Source organism: Zingiber officinale, chromosome 1A (genome assembly GCF_018446385.1).
Source record: "Zingiber officinale cultivar Zhangliang chromosome 1A, Zo_v1.1, whole genome shotgun sequence".
NCBI lineage: Eukaryota > Viridiplantae > Streptophyta > Magnoliopsida > Zingiberales > Zingiberaceae > Zingiber > Zingiber officinale.
The window spans coordinates 155695495-155716551 of NC_055987.1; positions in this window are offsets into that span (position 1 = coordinate 155695495).

Genomic DNA, 21057 nt, shown 5'->3' on the forward strand with positions numbered 1-21057 from the left:
GCATAGGCATCCTCAGGTTCATTACACCCATCGATTCCAATCACTTCTCCATCAGTAGGTCCGAGATGATCCTTGCACCACCATCGATGAGGGAGAATCCGGCGGCTAGGAAGCAAGAGTTGACGGCAAAGATTATCTTGTCAACTTTATTATAGTTGTACACTGGCTTGTTAATCTCTTTAGTCTCGTCTTCTAGGTCTTTTCTCAGATGGCATCCAATAAATTGCTTGATATAATTTGATAAAGATTCAGAATTATCCTATTAGACATAACATGAATTAGGAATAAATAAAGGCATCAATAAATCAGCTAGTGTAGCAACAACAACCTGCTCGCGTCCACGATCGTCTTCTTGAATTCATGGACAATAGAGAGGATAGACATAACATAATGTAGCAGCTGCATTCTTCACTAACCATTGCATGGTCATCAACCTCTGCTGCTCTTTGTTCCATGCAATCCTCTTACTGTTGGAGCACAACTTGAACCCTCCCACATAAACACTATCCAACTTGAAGCTCCTCTCCTCCTCCACTACTTCACCCAGCTGATCCTCTGCGATGGTTTGCACCATGGCTCTCAGAAGAAACAGGACTTCAGAAATAAATTTTTAAGACGAAATTAAAATTTATTTTTGATTTAAGTCAATTAGAGACAGAATTAACAAGGGGCGGTGGAAGTGTACTACTCTACCGGCATTATATAAAGCAAGCATGAATCCGTTGGTTGCTCTTCAATCCGAACTGTTAACTTCAATTTTACTTAAATGGAAATTTTATGTTCGTTCATTCCCATCAAGCCACGTGTTGCTCTCGAGGACAATGATAGGCAACTAGACCTATCATTTATTGTTATTTTAGGTAATTACGATGCAAATTACAATTATAACTGGGTTAATAATTGCACTATATCTTGTCGGGTCAACGGTTATTTTAGTTATATGTAATTTGATTCCAACAGCAATAACTAGTCAATATTATTTTATACCAAAAAAAGTAAATATTGTCAGAATCCGGATAGGATTTTTTTTAAAAAAATAAATAAATAAATAAATTATATCAACCATTCCTAATTCTAGTTGGGTCGATCTGCATATCATGGCAGGATATCATGGCAGGCATTTCGGAGTTCTAATATATCCATATTTGTTTGTTGACAGTGTAATTCCAAGCATATTATGGTAGGCATTTCTTAATTATTTTTTTTCTCAATCATACTACTGGCCACTGTTCGTAATTCTAATTAGATCAATTTATAATAATAAATTATGATAATTCTCATTAATTATTGGTCAAAAATATTATCGGTAACCAAATTAATTAGGTTACTAAACGAAGTCAGATAGATTCATCCAAATCTAATCGAGTCAAATTTTTTTATTGAAATTGTTTCGATTGAGTTAGGGTTCAATGGAAATAACATTCATCGTAAAACTTGCAGACCATAATTTTAACAAGACAAAATCGTACCGTCTTGATGAGTTTTTCATAATAATTTCTTGTGCAACAACATCCCCTATTTAGAGAGTAATCAAATTGTAACTAAGGATTTCTATTGATCATGAAATAACATCAATATTCATCAAATTGAAGTTCTTATCCATCAAACAAACCAACGTAGCAAAAAAATACTAATGTAATTACAAATGATATCGATCATCATTAAACAAACCAAGGAATGGATGAACAAAGGAATCTTTTTAATTTTCTCAGTTACGTTGCAGTAGATCGATCCATTCGTTACTCTGCGGTGGGAAGTGAGAATCTGCAAAGGGGGCAAGAATTTCTCCGTCGCAGCCACTCCTTCAGACACCCCTCGTGAAACGAATGGCCGCAAGGCATTGCCAGAGCCTGAGTCATCACCTCGAAATCGTTGAGGCAGATGGAACACGAGCTATCTTCCGCTGTCGTAGTGACCCATCTGGAGCCCCACCACCGCCGCTGTGGACGCCGGCCTCGGCCCTTTGTTGAACTGGACGAAGTTGATATCTTGGTCGCCTCCGAAAAAATATTCATTGGCCTCTCGAGGAATCAAATAGCGAAGGCGACCGGTAGAAGCAGAAGGAGTGACGGGGATTTCAATGATGGAGAAGAACTCCATAGAGACCAACTCCGTGATTGGAAATCGGTCGAACACCGTGTAGGTGTATCTTCGGAAAGCTTGAGCGAGAAGGTCGAGATCGGCGGGGCTCACGTGATTCGCCGCGACATGGAAGAACATCTGCTCCATCTGCTCCTCCCAGGTGGGTCGATGGCTGATGTGGCAGTAGGGCTGGGGGATGGTGAAATGGGCGCACTCGGCAGTGACATGGTCGGAAGACGAAGAAAGCGTCTGGCGGCAGAAGTGCGAGATGAATTGGGGCTCTATGTCTTGATGAGGCTGTAAGAGCCGTGTCACCACTCGCGCGTTAATGTGAAGAGTGACGCCGGCTGTGTCGGCCACCCAGCCAGGTATCTCCCTCGATGAGACGGAGGCGTCTGCGTTGATCCTCCTGGAGTTGGCTGAAGCTGCAGGATCCATGAAGGAGAAGAGAAGACAAGAGAAGAGAATCTGTAGTTTAGGAGAAGCTGTGAAGGAAAGAATTGATGGGTGTGAATTGAGATAGGGCGGTCTTGTTTAATTTATATAGAATCCTCATTTCATCAAATTAAATGAAATCAGTTAAATTAGATTACTATTGGATTCCTAATAATTCGGATTAGACAGTTGTTAGGAATTTCAACGCAATAACATAATTTCAACTTATAAAATAATAATAATAATAATAATAATAATAATAATAATAATAATAACAACAACACTTAGATAACGTTAAACGAGTCAAATTACTTGTCGATAGTATTCTACGGTTTGAAACTAAAATATAATAAATAAACATAAATTACTTGTTGATGATCTCCTTTTCTAGTTCTTTCTTTTTCCTCTTTGATACAAATAGAAAATAGAAATTCGTTATCCATTCAATACAAAATAACAATTTTTTTAAACAAAAATGATCACCCTTTTCATTTTAACGTCTACAATAAATTTTAAGCTATTTGAATTTTATTATAATTTATTATTTTTTATTGATGATATTAGTAACTAATGTTGAATAAAATTTTAGATGCTTATTTTTTATAGATGTTTATTCTAATTAGTCGAAATAAAAGTTTTATTTGTTTGTTATTTTATTATATTTATCTAGCTAAGTAATGCTAGACATGACAGTAATTATTTTATAAAATGATGAGAAGAGAGAATTGAGGAGAAGATGAGAAGAGAAAAATATCAAAAACAAAAAGAAATCTACTGTTCTCTAAGGGTGCGTTTGGTTTGTGCGTTTTGTATTTTCATTTTCTGAAAAACACGTGTTTCTGAAAAATGATGTTTGGCTTGTATTTTTCGTGTCTATTTTCTAAAAAAAATAGATAACATAAAAGTCATTTTTTTAGAAAATCGCACGTTTTACAAAAAATTAAAATGGAAAACATGGAAACCAAATGCACCCTAAATTTTTACCAAAATAAGAAAACATTATTATGAATAAATGATTAATTCTCAAATAACTAATTATATATTTATATAGACTTCCGACTTTAATCCCAAAGAAAGGAAAACATTTCTAAAAATAAAGAAAAAATATTACTAAATTTATAATTTAAAATCCCTAAAATCTAAAAATATAAAAGTTAAAAATTATCAAAAATATTTAAAATGTCAAAATACCTTAAATGCTAAAAAAAAGTTAAAATTAACAAAAATAATAATAATAAACTACGGATCCTCTTGCATCTATTACCCTAGGTTAAAAAAAATATGTGCTCGAGTTTAGAGTAATTTTAATGATAACCTAGGAGAAAGAGTATAATAATAATAATAATAATAATAATAATAATAATAATAATAACGACGACGACGACAACTTTGATTGGTAAACGAGTCAAATTACATGCATGTCGATTTTTACACGTTCGGAATAAAAAATAATAAATAAACAAAAATGAATGGAAGAAAAAAAATTCGGGGTAGGCTCTTATTTTATTTGGCATAAGACTCCTAATATTCTAATATTATTTATATTAAAAAATTCTTAATTATTTTTAAAAATTAGCATCCCTTTTCTCTCCCATGTTGATATTTTATTTTTCTAAATCCAATCGGTTCTCTTCCCCTCTAATCTCATGCTTTTCCCCTCCCTAATCAATATCTCACTCACTTCTTCCTTGTCGGTGATTCTGTTGACATATCCACCTTATTGGCTGCATGATTAAACAGTTAGTTCACTTGCATTAATGTTGAAGAATCTCTTTATGCTTATTTTCAATTAGTTTGTCCGTCCCGATACTTAGGGAACTCGAAAGGTCATTTTGTAATAAGGTTAAATAGGCTACCAGTCTCTCTGTGGGGTGTAGAGGAAAAAAATTTTCATTTGAAGAACTTTTCAAGCTTATCAGGTAATTTTTGGGCTTGTGAGTTATCCAGATACCATAACAAAACTTAACATGGTATCAGAGCTCCTCGATTCCTAATACCTATGCTTTCCCTGATTTGATCAGTTTTCTTCAAATATTTCCACATTTTTTCCAAAATGTCTTTCAACAAAGGCCCACCTATTCTGGATGGAAAGAATTATTTCTCATGGATCATCAAGATCGAGTCGTATATGTGTGCTCAAGACTTATGGTATACAATAGAAGAAGAAGACCTATCAGTACCCGGAGAAGATGCAAGGGAGGATGAAAAACTTCGCTACAAAAATCACACCATCAACAAACACAAAGCTACTTCTCTTCTGCATGATGCTATAACTGAGAGCATGTTTACCAAAATTGCAAACTGCAACATACACCAAAGAAGATATTTGATCGTTTGAAGGCCATTCATGAAGGTGGTGATCAGATTCGGAAAATCCATATTCGAAACCGTATCTCAGATTTTGAAGCAAATCGGATGAGTTACAAGGAGACTGTTCAAGATTACTACGACCACACAATCGAAATAGTAAATGAGATCCGAGCTCTTGGTGGGGAATTACCTGAAGAAAAGGTTGTAGAAAAGGCGACTATGAGTCTCCCGAATAAATTTGAGGCAAAGTTGTGCGCTTTAGAAGAAACTGACAAACTGAAACAAATCACTTTTCTAGAACTTATCAGTGCTGTGCAAGATTCTGAAAAATGAATGCAAATCAGACCCCCAGAGGTTGAGGGTGTGCACGAGAAAACCGAGGTCTTATTATCTGCAGAAAATCTTGATCTCAGTAATTTAGCAATCAGCAGAGGAGCATCAAATTTGCAGGCTCCAAGCCAGGGAGGTTATGTGCAGCAAAATCCACTGAAAAAAGGGGGAAATGAAAAAGAAATCTACGAACCTTGCCCCCACTGTAAGAAGACAAACCACCGAGCTCAATTCTGTTTCTACCATCCTAAAGCTATTTGCAAAAACTGTGGGGAAACAGGGCATGTTGAAAGAGTCTGTATACACAAAAATAGGGCGAAAGAACACGCAAATTTGGTGGATTTTTCTTTGTTTGACGAAGAATGCAACTTAGAAATAGCATTCTGCACTGAAACCTCACCTGATTCTGTGGAAATAACATACTCTGTTGATGAAACTACCACACAATCGATAAAAGGTTGGATTCTTGACAGTGGGTGTTCTCACCACATGTGTTGTGACAGAACGTTACTCTTCAATTTTAGAACTCAAAAAGGAAGAGCTGTGAGGTCAGCTACAGGGCACACCACTCCAGTACTGGGTGTTGGCAGCATATACTTATCTAGAGGGAAGAAGCCCATGATTGTGGAAGATGTTTACTATGCACCTGGTTTAACCCAAAATCTGTTAAGTTTTGGGCAAATCCTGAGACAAAAAATAGAAATCTTGGTTCGAGGACTTCACCTTTACATCACAGACCCAAGAAATCACTCAATTCTTCATGCTGAGCTACAACAAAAGAATTTTTTTATCTTCAACACTCATCCGGTTCAACCTGCAGAAGTTTCAATGGTATTTTCTGCAGAATCTCAACTCTGGCACAGCCGTCTTGGTCACTATGGAATAAAAAATATGAGATTATTAAAAAAAAATGGGATGGCCAAGGATGTTCCAGACATTGAATTCGTGGAAAATTGCTGCCCAACGTGTCAAAAAGGGAAGCAGACCAGACTTCCATTCAAACAAAATTTTTCAAGAGCCAAGAATAAATTGGATTTGATTCATACTAACATCTGTGGTCCAATTAGAGAAGAATCTTGGAGTGGAAGTAAGTATTTTATTATCTTTATTGATGATTTCACACGATACTGTTGGATATATTTCATGAAGAACAAATCGGAGACATTCAATGTATTCAAAACTTTTCAAGCTTCTGCAGAAAGGCAAGCTGAAAGGAAGATAAAGGCATTGCGGTCTGATAATGGCGGTGAGTACATCTCCACCATACTCCACAACTATTGCAAATTAGAAGGTATCACTCATCTTTACACTGTTCCATACACACCACAGCAAAATGGCATTAGTGAGCGGAAAAATAGGACAATCATCGAGATGACAAGGTGCTTGCTGTTTGAAAAAAATCTGTCCAAAAAATGTTGGGCTGAAGCTGCTTCCACTGCTGTATACTTGTTGAATTCTTTACCTTCAAAGGTATTGAATGGAGTAACAGCTTATGAAATGTGGCATAATGAAAAATTATCTTTGAATCACTTACGTGTTTATGGCAGTATTTGCCATGTGCATGTTCCTGATGAGAAAAGAACCAAACTAGATGAGAAGTCTAAAATTGGGATTCTTGTTGGGTACTGCTCTGGGATAAGGGGGTATCGGGTGTTTGATCCAGTTGGGGGAAAAATCATCATTAGTAGAGATATAATTTTTGAGGAGGACAAAGAGTGGGATTGGATTGGAAATGGTATTAGAAATTCTAGTGTTATATTTTTTAATGCTCTGTCTAAAACAGATCAAGAGGCGACAAAGGAGCAAACCACTCCCTCCTGGCCAATGACGAATGAACAGGTGATCACACCATCTGCTCCAGAAATTGTTCAAAATGAAGATCAAGGAGAAAATGGTGCAAACTCTGATCTCCACGATGCAGAATCAACACCAGGTACTCCTGGTAATGAATATTGAAAATGAAATTCCTGATCAGAATTCAGATGGTGAAAATGATTCAGCTACCCCTATAAGAAAAACCCGAAGCCTGGCTGACATATATGCCCAAACTAATGTGGCTGAAATGGTATTAGAAATTCTAGTGTTATATTTTTTAATGCTCTGTCTAAAACAGATCAAGAGGCGACAAAGGAGCAAATCACTCCCTCCTGGCCAATGACGAATGAACAGGTGATCACACCATCTGCTCCAGAAATTGTTCAAAATGAAGATCAAGGAGAAAATGGTGCAAACTCTGATCTCCACGATGCAGAATCAACACCAGGTACTCCTGGTAATATTGAAAATGAAATTCCTGATCAGAATTCAGATGGTGAAAATGATTCAGCTACCCCTATAAGAAAAACCCGAAGCCTGGCTGACATATATGCCCAAACTAATGTGGCTCAATTGGATGTAGATCCATCCACCTTTTTTGAAGCAGCAAAGGATGAAAAATGGTGGCTTGCCATGAGAGAAGAATTAAAATCTATCGAGCAAAATAATACATGGGAGCTTGTGAACAGACCAGCTGGAAGAAGTGTTGTAGGAGTAAAATGGATTTACAAAACTAAGAGAAATTCAGATGGGAGTATTAACAAGTTTAAAGCTAGACTTGTGGCAAAAGGATACTCTCAGAAACAAGGGATCGACTACAATGAAGTATATGTACCAGTGGCAAGGATGGACACAATCAAGATGATCTTAGCCTTGGCAGCAGTCCAAGATTGGGAGGTACATCATATGGACGTCAAGACGGCATTTTTGAATGGAGTGTTGGAGGAAGAAGTATATATATACCAACCAGAAGGGTTTATAGTTAATGGACAAGAGAACAAAGTTTAACGTCTGAAGAAAGCCTTGTATGGCCTAAAACAGGCGCCACGCGCATGGAATGATTGCATTGATAGATATCTGACAGCAAGTGGCTTCACTCGAAGCTATGCCGATTACTCGCTGTATGTGAAAAGAAGTGAAAACCAGGTTTTGTTGGTCTCTGTTTACGTTGACGATTTGCTTATTACTGCCAACAGCCCATCTCTAATTACAAGTTTTAAAGATTCAGTCATGAAGGAGTTCCAGATGATAGATTTGGGTTTAATGACATATTTTTTGGGAATGGAAGTTCATCAAAAGAAGGGAGTTGGAACCTTTGTAGGACAAACCAAGTACTGCATGGATCTACTGCATAAATACGGGATGAATGAAGCCAACCCAGTTGTTTGTCCTACTGACTACAAAGGAGCAATAACCTCTATTACAGGAAGAGAAAAACCTGATGCTGCTATTTATAGAGGTATTGTGGGAAGTTTGATATATCTATCCCATACCAGACCTGATCTAAGTTTTCTGGTGAGTCTTCTCTCGCGCTACATGAGTCAACCAACTTCAGCACATTTGGCAGCTGCTAAACGAGCCCTCAGGTATGTGAAAGGCACAATGGACTTGGGCCTGTTCTTCCCTGCAACAGGCGACAACAAAAACTTCACAAATTTGGAAGGATACTCGGACAGTGATTATGCCGGGGCAGAGAATGCAAAAAGTACTTCTGGTTATATCTTTTACCTCAACAACGCTCCTTTCTCCTGGAGCACAAAGAAACAAGATGTTGTGGCACAATCAACGGCGGAAGCCGAATACATTGCGGCAGCTCTCGCTAGAAATCAATGTACATGGATACGACAATTGCTATCAGACATTGGTTTCACACCAGAGGCAGCAACACCTTTGATGATTGACAACCAAGCTGCCATAGCAATCGCAAAGGATCCTACTCACTTTAGTCGAGCAAAACATATCAAAGTTCGTTACCATGCACTCCATGAAGCCATCAAAGACAAAGAAATTCAGCTCATACATGTCCCTACCGAAAATCAAAAGGCTGATATGCTGACCAAAGTACTTCGGAAAACCTTGTTTATTCATCATCGAGACAGGATTGGTCTAAAATCACTAAGGTTCCTAAATGCAACCAAATCTGGAGGATAGGGGGAGTGTTGACATATCCACCTTATTGGCTACATGATTAAACAGTTAGTTCACTTGCATTAATGTTGAAGAATCTCTTTATGCTTGTTTTCAATTAGTTTGTCCGTCCCGATACTTAGGGAACACGAAAGGTCATTTTGTAATAAGGTTAAATAGGCTACCAATCTCTCTGTGGGGTGTAGAGGAAAAATTTTTCCATTTGAAGAACTTTTCAAGCTTATCAGGTAACTTTTGGGCTTGTGAGTTATCCAGATACCATAACAAAACTTAACAGATTCTACAATTTTAAAGGATGCTCTCCTCCTCCTTTTTTGGTGATTCTACAATTTTAAAGGATGCTCTCCTTGCAGACCATAATTTTAACGAGACAAGATCGTACCATCGTTTTTCATAACAATTTCTTGTGCAGCAACATCCCCTATTTAGAGAGTAATCAAATTGTAACTAAGGATTTCTATTGATCATGAATAATATCAATATTCATCAAATTGAAGTTCTCATCCATCAAACAGACCAACGTAGCAAAAGAATACTAATGTAATTACAAATGATATCGATCATCATTAAACAAACAAAGGAATGGATGAACAGAGGAATCTTTTTAATTTTCTCAGTTACGTTGCAGTAGATCGATCCAGTCGCTACTCTGCGGTGGGAAGTGAGAATCTGCAGAGGGGGCAAGAATTTCTCCGTCGCAACCACTCCTTTAGACACCCCTCGTGAAACGAATGGCCGCAAGGCATTGCCAGAGCCTGAGTCATCACCTCAAAATCGTCGAGGCAGATGGAACACGAGCTATCTTCCGCTGTCGTAGTGACCATCTGGAGCCCCACCACTGCTGCTGTGGACGCCGGCCTCGGCCCTTTGTTGAACTGGACGAAGTTGATATCTTGGTCGCCTCCGAAAAAATATTCATTGGCCTCCCGAGGAATCAAATAGCGAAGGCGGCCGGTAGAAGCGGAAGGAGTGATGGGGATTTCAATGACGGAAAAGAACTCCATAGAGACCAACTCCGTGATTGAAAATCGGTCGAACACCGTGTAGGTGTATCTTCGGAAAGCTTGAGCGAGACGGTCGAGGTCGGCGGGGCTCACGTGATTCGCCGCGACATGGAAGAACATCTGCTCCGTCTGCTCCTCCCAGGTGGGTCGATGGCTGATGTGACAGTAAGGCTGGGGGATGGTGAAATGGGCGCACTCGGCAGTGACATGGTCGGAAGACGAAACCGTCTGGCGGCAAAAGTGCGAGATGAATTGGGGCTCTATGTCTTGATGAGGCTGTAAGAGCCATGTCACCACTCGCGCCTTAATACGAAGAGTGACACCGGCTGTGTCGGCCGCCCAGCCAGGTATCTCCCTCAATGAGACAGAGGCGTCTGCATTGGTCGTCCTGGAGTTGGCTGAAGCTGCAGGATCCATGAAGAAGGAGAAGAGAAGACAAGATCAGAGAATCGGTAGTTTAGGAGAAGCTCTGAAGGAAATAATTGATTGGTGTGGATTGAGATAGGGCGGTCTTGTTTAATTTATATAGAATCCTCATTTCATCGAATGAAATCAGTTAAATTAGATTACTATTGGATTCCTAATAATTCGGATTAGACAGTTGTTAGGAATTTCAACGCAATAATATAATTTAAACTTATAAAATAATAATAATAATAACACTTAGGTAACGTTGGGTAGCAAACGAGTCCAATTGTCGACAGTATTCTGCCATTTCGGAACTAAAATATAATAAATAAACATAAATGTATGGAAAAAAAATTAGGGATGGACTCTTATTTTATTGGGCTATAAGAGTCTATATTTTAATATTATTTATATTAATTTTTTTCTTAATTAATTATTTTAATTATATACTCTTCCTCCTCGTCAGCGATTCTACAATTTTAAAGGATATTCTCCTCATTTGTTGATGATCCAGTTCTTTCTTTTTCCTCTTTGATACAAATTAGAAAATAGAAATTCGTTATTCATTCAATACAAAATAACAATTTTTTTTAAAAAAAAATCATCCTTTTCATTTTAACGTCTACAATAAATTTTAAGCTATTTGAATTTTATTATAATATATTATTTTTATTGATGATATTAGTAACTAATGTTGAATAAAATTCAAAATACTTATTTTTATGGATGTTTATTCTAATTTGTCGAAATAAAAGTTTTATTTGTTTGTTATTTTATTATATTGATCTAGGTAAGTAATACCGAACATGATAGTAATTATTTTACAAGCTGATCAGAAGAGGGAATTAAAGAGAGGATGAGAAGAGAAAATAGTAAATACAAAAAGGAATATACGGTTCTCTAAATTTTTACCAAAATACGAAAATATTATTATAATTAAAAGATTAATTCTCAAATAGCTAATTATATATTTATATACACTTCCAACTTTAATTCCAAAGAAAGGAAAAAATTTCTAAAAATAAAGAAATTATTACTAAAATTATAATTTAAAATCCCTAAAATATAAAAGTTAAAAGTTATCAAAAATATTTAAAATGTCAAAATACCTTAAATACCAAGAAAGTTAAAATTAACAAAAATAATAATAATAAACTACGGATGTATCTATTACCCTAGGTAAAAAAAATCCGTCCTCAAATTTTGAGTAGTTTCATATGATAATCCTCGAGAAAGTTCATTTAACACAAAGTACGTAAAATCTACTACAGCCGCTGAACTTCTATTAGTCCTTTTTCAACAATTCCATTAAAAAAACACCACCAGATAGGGCTCCAACTTGCCTAGAAGTCCTACTCCTAGATTATCAACAAGAGCCTTAAGATTTTTATGCATCTTTAGATAATTACTACTCTGGTCTGCCAAATCTGACACGTATTCCTTTATGTTGGTATGGAGATTCAAAGTAACCTTCTGCTATTCATTAAGACCCAATACATCAACGGTGAGTACACCCCTAAAGGCAAGAACTTTACCAACACAATCTTCTTCGAATCGCTATCTTCTTCCGTAGTAGTTACCATCAAGAGTCCCTTCATCGCAGCTGTGGACGCCGACCTCCCAAGGCACCGAGTAATGAAGTTGGCTGACAGCAAACAACGGAAGCAGTAATGGGGATTTCAACGACGGAGAAGAACTCCATAATGGCTACCAGCGCTGTGATCGGAAATTGGCCGAGCATCACGTAGGTGTATCTACGGAAAGCCAGTGAGAGAAGATCGAGGTCGGCAGGGCGCACGTGATTCGCGGCAACGTAAGATAACATTTGTTGCGTCTGCTCCTCCCAGGCAAGGTGATGGCTGATGTGGCAGTAGGGCGGGGGATGGTGGAGTGAGCGTGCTCGGCAGTGACGTGGTCAGAAGAAGAAATCGTCTAGCGGCAGAAGTGCGAGATCAATTGGGGCTCGATGTCTTGATCAGGCTGCCAGATGAGCATAACAACAAAGAAGAACTCCATAAAGACCAACTCCGTGATTGGAAATCGGTAGGTGTATCTGCAGAAAGCTTGAGCGAGGAGGTCGAGGTTGGCAGGGCTCACGTGATTGGCCGCCACACGGAAGAACATCCGCTCCGTTTGCTCCTCCCAGGCGGGCCGATGGCTGGGGAATGGTGAAGTGGGCGTACTCAGCAGTGACGTGTTCAGAAGAAGAAACCGTTTGGTGGCAGAAGTGCGATATCAATTGCGGCTGTATCTCTTGATCAGGCTGCGAGAGCCGTGCCACCACTCGTGCGTTTATGAAAAGAGTGACACCGGCTGTGTCTGCTGCCCAATCAGGAATCTCCCTCGATGAGACGGCGGCGTCTGAGTTGATCCTCCTGGCTAAAGGATCCATGATGAAGAAGAAGAGAAGAGATGGTTTAAGGGAATCTGTGAAAAAACAGTGATGATGTGCATTGCGTTAACAGACGGCCTTGTTTAAGTTATATAAGATCCTTATATCAGGCGAGTGTGATCAAATTAAATCAGTTCAATTTGTTGGATCCTTACCGGATAATTAGAATTAGACATATGCTAAATAACATTTTATGCAAAATATTCGGACTTAGAAAATCCAATGAATTCAATATCTAATAACAAAAAAATTTGAAAAAAAAAATGAGACGGTAACAAAAAAAATATTGACTATTGACATTTCTTAATTATTTTTTATTTTTTTTATTCTTTAATCAGACTGTCTGATTAAGACTTTAACTCATTTCTAATTGGGGCAATCTAAATCATATCAAGACTGAATTGGTTCTTTGATTGAAAATGAAACTAAAATTATGGACTAAATTAAGCATATGTCTAATCCAGATATTAGAGTCATTGATCAATAAATTAAATATAAAATACTCGAAACTCTATACTAAATGATATTAGCAATCAAACTAGACAATTAAGTTAAATGAGATCGATAGATCCATTCAAGCTTTAAATGAGTTGATTAACTCCAATTTCAATTGTAATCATTTCTGTTAAGAAGGCAGCTTAAAAAATAGGTTTTAAAATACTAGACAATATCAAACATCAACACCATGTAATCTATTGCCACATTGGTTATAAAAACACAAGTAATTAAATAAAAGAGCAAAAGTAAAAGAGTATTTTTTTCCTATTGAAATAGTAAAAAAAAAAAAAAAATTATTTACTATCAAAACAATACTTCTCATTCTGTTTCTATTTTCAAAAATACATTTATTTTCAAAAGTATTATATGGTTATGCAACCATAACTGGCACAATATAATTTAATGTTATTCCAGTTGAAATAAAGCAGATGCAAAAAGAAGAAAAAGAAATCACAACAATAAATTAATGTAGTTTGTCATGAGTACGAGTAAAATCTAACTGATCATGTATTTTTGCAAAGAATTTACTAATTAATCACGAAGTAAAAAATATGTGCACTATACCTATAATATCAATATGTTCTTAATCATAATTGGAACAAGAATAGCTCCGCTCCAGCCATTTCTTCAGACACGTCGCATGGAAGAGATGACTGTAAGTATCGCCAACACTGGAGTCGTCATCCCGAAATCCTCCAAACATATAGAACAAGAGTCTGGTGCCTCAGCGGTGACCATCTTGAGGCCCTCCACCGCCGCTGCAGATGCTGGCCTGGAACCCTGTCGAAGTGGGCGTTGTTGCGGCCCTCTCTCTGGGAAAACAAAGCAAACTCCTCCGGAGGCAGCCAGATCTAGAGGGACTAACGCTCAAAGACGCGTTGAGGACGAAAATGATGGAATATATCTCCATCATAACAGCACTCATCATGGGTAGCCGGCGGACGACGGAGGTGTGTAGTCGCAAAACGCCTATGCAAGAAGATCTAGGTCGTTGCGCCGTACGTAATTGGCCGCCACATGAACTAACATCACCTGTGTCTCCCTTTCCCATGTCTGTTGATGCATGAGTAGATGGAAGGGTTGGTGGATGACGAAGCCAATGAGCTCGCCCGGGTGCTCCGGAGAAGAAAATGTCCGTCGACAGAAGTGGACGATCAATCGGGGCGCCGGAGCTATTGGTTCTGGAACCAAGCGATCTAACCGAACATGTGCTTGTGCCATCACACGTAGTTCAACGCCGCCTGAGATTGTTATCCAAGGCGGAAGATTGACCAGAACAACGTCCTCGACGGGGGAGGCTCGCGACCGTCGGAGGTGAAGGTCTCATCAATGGGGATTGATTAACAAGTGGCGGTGGAAGATCGACCGGAACAACGTCCTCAACGCGGGAGGCGGCCGTCGGAGGTGAAGGTCTCACCGATGGGCGTTGATTAATAAGGGGCGGTGGAAGTGTACTACTCTACCGGGATTATATAAAGCAAGCATGAATCCGTTGGTTACTCTTCAATCGGAACCGTTAACTTCAATTTATTTTAATGGAAATTTTATGTCCGATCATTCAAATCAAGCCACGTGTTGCTCTTGAGGACATTGATAGACCACTAGACCTATGATTTATTGTTATTTTAGGTAATTACGATGCAAATTACAGTTACAACTGGGTTAATAATTGCACTATATCTTGTCGGATCTAGAACAATTAGTTATATGTAATTTGATTCCAACAGCAATAACTAGTCAATATTATTTTATACCAAAAAAGTAAAATATTATCAGAATCCGGATATAATTTATTTTTTAAAATAAATAAATAAATAAATTATGACAACCATTCCTAATTATTTTTTTTCTCTATCACACTACTGGCCACCATTCGTAATTCTAATTGGATCATTTTCTAATAATAAATTATGATAATTCTCATTAATTATTGGTCAAAAACAGATGCTAAATGTTATATAATTAGGTTACTAAACGAAGTCAGATAGATTCATCCAAATCTAATCGAGTCGAGGTTTTTTATTGAAATTATTTCGATTGAGCTAGGGTTCAATGGAAATAACATTCATCGTAAAAATTACAGACCATAATTTTAACGAGACAATATCGCACCATCTTGATGAGTTTTTCATAACAATTTCTTGTGCAACAGAATCCTCTGTTTAGAGAGTAATCAAATTGTAACTAAGAATTTCTCAATTGATCATGAAATAACATCAATATTCATCAAATTGATGTTCTCATCCATCAAACAGACCCACGTAGCAAAAGAGAAGTAATGTAATTACAAATGGTATCAATCATCATTAAACAAACCAAGGAATGGATGAATCTTTTTAATTTTCTTAGTTATGTTACAATAGATCGATCCAGTTGCTACTCTGCGGTGGGAAGTGGGAATCTGCAGAGGGGACAAGAATTTCTCCGTTTCAGCCACTCCTTCAGACACCCCTCATGAAACGAATGGCCACAAGGCATTGCCAGAGCCTGAGTCATCACCTTGAAATCGTCGAGGCAGATGGAACACGAGGTATCTTCTGCTGTCGTAGTGACAATCTGGAGCCCCACCACTGCCGCTGTGGACGCCGGCCTCGGCCCTTTGTTGAACTGGACGAAGTTGATGTCTTGGTCGCCTCCGAAAAAATATTCATTGGCCTCCCGAGGAATCAAATAGCGAAGGCGGCCGGTAGAAGCGGAAGGAGTGACGGGGATTTCAATGATGGAAAAGAACTCCATAGAGACCAACTCCGTGATTGGAAATCGGTCGAACACCGTGTAGGTGTATCTTCGGAAAGCTTGAGCGAGAAGGTCGAGGTCGGTGGGGCTCACGTGATTCGCCGCGACATAGAAGAACGTCTGCTCCGTCTGCTCCTCCCAGGTGGATCGATGGCTGATGTGGCAGTAGGGTTGGGGGATGGTGAAATGGGCGCACTCGGCAGTGACGTGGTCGGAAGACGAAGAAAGCATCTGGCGGCAGAAGTATGAGATGAATTGGGGCTCTATGTCTTGATGAGGTTGTAATAGCCGTGCCACCACTCGGGCGTTAATGCGAAGAGTGACGCCGGCTGTGTCGGCCGCCCAGCCAGGTATCTCCCTCGATGAGATGGAGGCGTCTACGTTGACCCTCCTGGAGTTGGCTGAAGTTGCAGGATCCATGAAGGAGAAGAGAAGACAAGAGAAGAGAATCGGTAGTTTAGGAGAAGCTCTGAAGGAAAGAATTGATGGGTGTGGATTGAGCTAGGGCAGTCTCGTTTAATTTATATAGAATCCTCATTTCATCAAATGAAATCAGTTAAATTAGATTACTATTGGATTCCTAATATTTCGGATTAGACAGCTATTAGGAATTTCAATGCAATATTATAATTTCAACTTATAAAATAAATAATAATAATAATAATAATAATAATCACTTAGGTAACGTTGACTAACAAACGAGTCAAATTACTTGTCGATAGTAGTCTACGATTTTGGAACTAAAATATAATAAATAAACATAAATGTATGGAAAAAAAAAATTAGAGGTAGACCCTTATTTTATTGGGCTATAAGAGTCCATATATTCTAATATTATTTATATTAAAAAATTTCTTAATTAATTATTTTAATTATATACTCTTCTTCGTCCTCAGTGATTCTACAATTTTAAAGGATATTCTTCTCCTCATTTGTTGATGATCTCCTTTTCTAGTTCTTTCTTTTTCCTCTTTGATACAAATAGAAAATAGAAATTCGTTATCCATTCAATACAAAATAATAATTTTTTTAAACAAAAAATATCACCCTTTTCATTTTAACGTCTACAATAAATTTTAAGCTATTTGAATTTTATTATAATTTATCATTTTTTATTGGTGAAATTAGTAACTAATGTTCAATAAAATTATGTTTATTTTTTATAGACGTTTATTCTAATTAGTCGGAATAAAAGTTTTATTTGTTTGCCATTTTCTTATATTTATTTAGGTAAGTAATATTAGACATGATAATAATTATTTTACAAGCGGATGAGAAGAGGGAATTGAGGAGAAGACGAGAAGAGAAAATACCAAAAATAAAAAAAAACCTATCGTTCTATGAGTTTTTACCAAAATAAGAAAACATTATTATGAATAGAAATTTAATTCTCAAATAGTTGATTATATATTTATATAGACTTCTGACTTTAATCCCCATGAATGGAAAAAATTTCTAAAGATAAAGAAAAAATTATTACTAAATTTATAATTTTAAATCCTTAAAATCTAAAAATATAAAAGTTAAAAATTATCAAAAATATTTAAAATGTCAAAATACCTTAAATACTAAAAAGGCTAAAATTAACAAAAATAATAATAATAAACTATGATACTCTTGCATCTATTATCTTAGGTTGAAAAAATTTGCCCTCGAGTTTAGAATAGTTTAAGATGATAATCCAATAAAAAAATCATTTGACACAAAACACATAAAATCTACTAGCACCCGTTGCACTTCTATTAGTCCCTTTTCAACAATTCCATAAAAAAAAGACACCACCAGACACGGCTCCAACTTGGTTAGAAGTCCTACTCCTAGATTATCAATAAGAGCCTTAAGATTCTTATACATCTTTAGATAATTACTACTCTAGCCTGCCAAATTTGACACGTATTCCTTTATGTTGATATGGAGATTCAAAGTATCCTTCTGCTATTCATTAAGATCCAATACATCAACGGTGAGTACACCCCTATAGGAAAGCACTTTACCGACACAATCTTCTTCGAACCATTGTCAGTTTTCGCGAATACGAAGGCATAGGCATGCTCAGGTTCATTACACCCATCGATTCCAACCACTTCTCCATTAGTAGAAGGTTTATCCAAGAGAGTCCTTGCACCAGTATATGTTATGACACTCTGGGAGCTAGGGGATGATTAGTTTCAATCGTTTCATCTTGTTCATTTGTTGCAATGGAAAAACTCGAAGCAATGTTAACACCCAAATTTATTCGGTATCCATGTCCTTAAAGTGACTAATCTAAGGATTCATACAGTGAACACACATACTATAAAAAAGACTCATTCTCAGAAACAATCTAGAGGTGGAGAAATCTCGTAGAAGCTCACAACAAGAAAATATTACAAGAAAATGAATACACAATACAATAAACACCTTGCTTGATCTCTTATAGCTTGTAGATGCCTCTTGATCATTGAACCCCTTCTCAGTCCGCATGTAAGAGATGACTGTAAGGCATCGCCAAAAGTTCTCGAGCATCTGTCATGAATCCCTTCCCGTTCCGACACTAACGATTCTGTATTACAGGACTGCGTGGAATCTTCACTTCGTCAAATTTTTAATCACATCTTCAGCTTACCATCTTCTCTATTTTTGAAGAGGATCATTATTCTTTGTTGTTTTCTCTCCATGAGAAATCCCTCTCAGCAGCCACTATTGCTGACTGTAATTCCTGGGTCCCTATGTTGCTAGTTTTTTTATCCATTGTCGACGAAGTGATGAAAATTGTCTCCTCGAATCTCAGCTCTGATTTTGTTTTTAATTTTTTTTTAAAAAAATTGCACAAAGGAAATTCCTTCTTTTTACGTACCTGATTAAATGATCCCTGGCTTCACTAATTTTTCTTCCTTTTTCAGTTATGTTGGGATCAAACAGCTAGTGTTTGGAGGGTCAGAATTTGAGAATTGGAAGGACGATTTGACATCTGAAGATGCCGGTTACCACGTTCACAAGATCTGATATCTGCTTATGGTGATCTCGGGTGGAAAAAAACTTTTCTTCACGAATATGTTTTTGACATAATGGCATGTCACGAACTGGATTAAATCTAGAACAGCTGTTTGAGATCTACGTTTAGATACAATTTAATTCCAAGAACACCTAAAATAGTAAAAGTATGTACGTAATGATGGTTCATTTATTACTCAAACATTAGATCAACAATATAATTGTGCGCAGTAGATGCATGCCTTTCATTCTAAAGAGAATATACACGTTCAAAAAGAAACTTCTGATATCTGCCTCATGAGGGCATACATAGTCTTGTAGACTTCTACTAGCAACACAAGCTTAATCATAATTGGAGCAAACGAAACCCTAATTAAACACAGCATCTAGCTAGGAGTCTAAAGCAGAAGAAAGCAAATGGATGGGAATGAATGAATAAAATATGAACGATGAGGAGTCGCGGATCGTTGAGTTGTCGAGCTACTACTACTCTTCTTGAGGAAGTGAGAAGCGGCAGAGAGGGCACGAACAACTCTGCTCTAACCATTTCTTCAGACACGCCGCATGGAAGAGATGACTACAAGGCATCGCCAACACTGGAGTCATCATCCCGAAATCCTCCAGACATATGGAACAAGAGTCCGGTTCCTCAACGGCGACCGTCTTGAGGCCCTCCACCGTCGCTGCAGATGCTGGCCTAGAACCTCTATCGAAGTTGGCGTTGTTGTGGCCCTCGCTCTGGGAAAACAGAGCAAACTCCTCCGAAGGCAGCCATATCTGGAGACGACTGACGCCCGAAGACGCGAAGGGGACAAAAATGATGGAATATATCTCCATCAAAACAACACTCATCATGGGTAGCCGGCGGATGGCGGAGGATGTGTAGTCGCGAAACGGCTCTGCAAGAAGATCTAGGTCGGCGCGTCGTACGTAATTGCCCGCCACACGAACCAACATCACTTGTGTTTCCCTTTCCCATGCCTGCTGCTGCATGAGTAGATGGAAAGGTTGGTGGATGACGAAGCCAACGAGCTCGCCCGAGTGCTCCGGAGAAGGAAATGTCCGTCGACAGAAGCGGATGATCAATCGGGGCGCCGGAGCTATCGGTTCTGCAACCAGGCGATCTAGCCGAACATGTGCCCGTGCCATCACACGCAGTTCCACACCGCCTGAGATTGCTATCCAAGGCGCAAGATCGACAGGAACAACGTCCTCGACAGGGGAGGCGGCAGTCTGAGGTGAAGGTCTCATCGATGGGGGTTGATTAACAAGTGGCAGTGGAAGCGTACTATACCGGATTAGAGACAGAGGCGTCTGTGTTGATCCTCCTGGAGTTGGCTGAAGCTACAGTGAAGAGAAGAGACGAGCAGAGAAGCGGTAGTTTAGGAGAAGCTCTGAGAGAAAGAATTGATGGGTGTGGATTGAGATAGGGCGGTCATGTTTAATTTATATAGAATCCACATTTCATCAAATGAAATCAGTTAAATTAGATTAGTTCCTAATAATTCGGATTAGACAGCTGTTAGGAATTTCAATGCAATAGTATAATAATAATAATAATAACGACAACGTTGATCGGTAAACGAGTCAAATTACATGCATGTCGATAGCATTCTACAGGTTTGGAATAAAAATAATAAATAAATAGAAATGAATGGAAGAAACAAAAAAATTCGGGGTTGGCTCTTATTTAAGACTCCTAATATTCTAATATTATTTATATTAAAAAAATTCTTAATTATTTTTAATAATTATATATGTTAGTTTTTAAAATTAGCATCCCTTTCCTCTCCCATGTTGATATTTTATTTTTCTAAATCCAATCAATTCTCTTCCCTTCCCTTGTCGTAATCTCATGCTTTTCCCCTCCCTAATTAATGATGTTATACTCTTTACCTTTCTAGTCAGTGATCTCACTTACTTCTA